The sequence below is a fragment of the Simochromis diagramma genome, unplaced genomic scaffold (genome assembly GCF_900408965.1).
Source record: "Simochromis diagramma unplaced genomic scaffold, fSimDia1.1 OVJJ01000186.1, whole genome shotgun sequence".
Taxonomy (NCBI): domain Eukaryota; kingdom Metazoa; phylum Chordata; class Actinopteri; order Cichliformes; family Cichlidae; genus Simochromis; species Simochromis diagramma.
Genome location: NW_024387464.1, coordinates 454,162 through 458,080, shown reverse-complemented (window position 1 = coordinate 458,080; position 3,919 = coordinate 454,162).

Here is a 3,919-nt window from a genome sequence, read left to right as displayed (position 1 = left end):
GAGCTTTTTTGGTTTGTCCATAGCCACTCCTCTCCAACTGCAGTTGGGTCAAATGGCAGAATTTAATAAACTTGATTAAAAAGGGTAAGGAGGACCGGGCCTGTCATGTGAGGGCTGTGTGCAGGCAGAAATGGTGGTAAGAAGGACCTCAGGCTGTCACTTTGAAATAGTCGGTAATGTAAACGCTGGACCTCTCAGCATCTGCCATTCCCAAACAGACACATGCAAGTTTGTCCGTGACCGCAGCCTCGTCGTCCGTGTTTTCTCCAGTCATTGGTCAGCATTATAATATATGCAAATACATTTAGGTCGGAATCCCCGCCCCCCCAGCGCGCCCCCGGATGCTAAAACAGTGCCAGCAGAGTGAAACCGAAAAATGGTTTGAAACCGAAAAATGGATGAAACCGAGAAAAAAAACTGGATTGAAACCGAAAACCCGCCCCCCACAAAAATTACAGTTTCAATTAATTGTTTTTCACTATCATTTTTTTTTTTCAGTTTCAATACCAGATTGTTCAGTACATTTATTTCAGTTACAATATTTTTTTTCGGTTTCAATATTTTTTTTGGTTTCATTTCAAGGTGGCATCGTTCTGATCCCGTACAGGAAGCTTTCACGATGTCTTCTCGGGCGCTGATAATTGGCGTCTGTCTTGTGTCAGTGACGTAAAAGACGGATTTAATGCGACATGACCGTTCAAACAGCAGTCGCTTTCTAAAACATCGGATATGTATCGGATTCAGCACCACATACGAAAGTGACCCAGATCGGATTTGAAAATATCGGATTTGTGCCGTTCACACTGTCATACCATGATCGGATATGGGTCGCATAGGGTAAAAAAAAATAGGATTTGATGCGCCTCCGCCTGCAGTGTGAACGTAGCCTTAGATTGGTTCTATTGAAACAGAGCATAACCTCTCCCCAGTAAGAGTGAGTCAGCCTAATAAATGAAAAGTCAAACTGGACATTGCATGCCTTTCATTTTCCCTCTGATGTTGATTAAATATGATTTTTGTCCTTTGAATGTATTGTATTGTATATTGTGTACATTGGTCCCACAAGATTGGAATTCGGTGAACTGAAATACTAATAATATCTAAAAGCATCTATTTTAAAAGCATCTTTATATAATAAAACAAAAAAATCAACAATTTTTTTTTTTTTTTGTAAAATGTTGTGTATAGTAGAGAAGTAGTAAACTTATCCTTCTCAGTCTTTAATAAATGCGGTTTCTAGCTCCAAGACCATGAAGAAGGCAGGCATAGCCCCTCATAAGTATGCTTAAATTCTGGTGACTCTGGAGGTATAGAGTAAGTATTCGATTGCAGCAGCTATTCTATAGTTTTTCAAGTTTTGTAAGAACAAAGGACAGTCCTGATGCCCTCGTATGTCACAGACATTTGTGTTTTGTGAGTGTATAACATTCTCACTGCGTACTCGTCAGTGAATCCTTGGATATAAGCAGGAAGTATGCAAGTAAATACGGCACCTCAATTATGTGTCAGACTGTGTATCAAATCAAAAGTGACTGAACATTGGCCAAAATGTCCTTAAGATGGAAATCTCAGAGTCAAGTAAAGTCAGTATGTCAGTACTGACATGGCCACTGAATAGAAATATTGATTCATCCAGCGAGGACAAGTATAAGGTAGTCCCTGAAGTGGAAGTTACCTTGGCACACTGATGCACTCCAGGTAGGTGTCTCTTTGTTCTGTATTCCATCCACTGATGAGAGGCTTTTTAATTTCCAGACTGTGCATCCATAAACCAAAGCTTGAAGTTAGTGCTTCTTAACATTGTCTTTGTACTGTACCTCACTGATAACTTCTGCAGTAGGTCCAGGAAATCCACTTAGAGTCAACCTTTTACAGCTTACGTCTGTCTCTCAAGATTACTATGCAGAAACATCACTGCACATTTTAGTCAGTCAACGGACTGCAAAAGAGAAAGTTTTAAAAGAATTGATGCATATAAATTCATTTAAATTTTATTTATATAGCATGAATTCAAAACAACAGTTGCCTCAAGCACATGATATTGTAAAGTAAGGACCCCACAATAATACAGAGAAAACCACAACAATCAGTTTACCCCCTATGAGCAAGCATTTCTGTAAGAGTGGGAAATGGAAGAACTTCCCTATTCTTCATGCCTTTAGCATATCAGTTATTTTCATCCACATTTGGTGGAGAAAAAGGGGGGAGGAGAAAATGAAATACAGTTGAAAACAAAATTATTAGCCCACCTATGAATTTTAATGTTTTTGTTAAAAGATTTCCCAATTGCTTTCATAAGGGATTTTAAACATAGCATTCCCCATCATACTTCCCCCTGAAAAAACTGACATTTATATTTAGCCAAAACTGCTGATGTGCAATGATGTGCTTTGTAATGCTCTAATCTTTTAAATTCAAGTTAAGACTAGGAGTCATCTTCCAATTTACACACAGTATAAAAACCTCAGTTATGTTTTGTGTTGTCACTTCAGAGAATATCATACCCAAAATTAACAAAATTAGTTTAGACTTGAGAAAAAAAATGTTGATGATGAAGCAACATATCTAATATAGGCCTATTTGACCAACTCACGCTGTATGCATAATATAGAATTAGCAAATTATAAGATTTTCTGACTTACAGGAACTGGATGAGAGTGCAAAGGAAGTCAGGCAAAATTACCCTTTTTATTTTTAGGCTTCTTGTAAGGAGGTTGCTTTAAAGGATAATCTGCTGATTTCGTCAAACAAGCATGAAATGAAAACCATGCAAATTCTTTTATATGCATACTATAAACTGGAAATTGATTCTCTACAATCATTCAATTATTTCTTATGTACAATTGAAAGTGACAAAAATGGAGTATCATCTGAGTAAAACCATCTATCAATTTATTTTCACAACAGTTAACAAGAACTGAAGTTAGTTGGTTAGTTATTTTTTTAATTATTATTTATGATTAAAAATAACTTCATATGGGAGCAAAAGTGCTATTAGTGTTTATTTTAAAAAAACGACTGGATCACAATAGGATCCAGGACTGGATCGCCCCCTGCCCCCCAAAAAACAAAACAAAAAAACCTGACAATACTGTCAGTATTGTAGCTCAGCCTACATAGGACTTCCTCTGATCATACGTATATGTGTAAACGTATGGGATCAGTCTATCCCTGTTAATGAGGTACATACCACTTGGACTGGCAGTACTATTACTGAAAATACAGTCACTTGAGCCAGCTGTATAGTTAATCTCCAATTCCCTTTTGTCTAAAACATTTTCAAAGAGTAGTTGTTGTTGAGTCTGTGCTTCCACAGACCCTGCTAGTTTAGAGACTTATTCCTCATGAAGAACGAAAACAAGACAGAACATCTTCAACCAGTCTTTTACTCGCTAACGAGGAAAGGCTAGTTCAGAACCAGGCTGTGGAGCTTCACACGCCTCACCTGTCTCCAGCCCAACTCTCCAGCTGACTATTATGTTTGCTGCACAACTTGAATGTGGTCTTCTAAAATCAATACTAAAAAGATGAAATACAATAAAAATCAAATACATTTCAGCAAACTTAAAAAAAAAAAAACACTAAAAGAAAAACAGCCTGTACTTTGAACCTCTGCAGAGATTTACAATGACAGTTTGTGTAGCAGACAATGGAAACTTCTCAGGCTCTTCAACTTCTCCATTAACCATTTTTCACAGCCACTTGTCAGTGCTGCTACTTCCTCTTTTATACCCTCCCTTGGGTCCCCTGGGTCTTAAAGCCGTCCCCATTACAGTTATGCTTAACTTGTTTGATTAATATTCAAAACTTAACTTAGCTTTAAATTAGAAAGAGAGAAAAAATAGAAAAAAAGACTTCAAAGAAAAACAATGGGACATTGTGATGTTTTCTGATAATGATTCACCTCATAAATCATGTC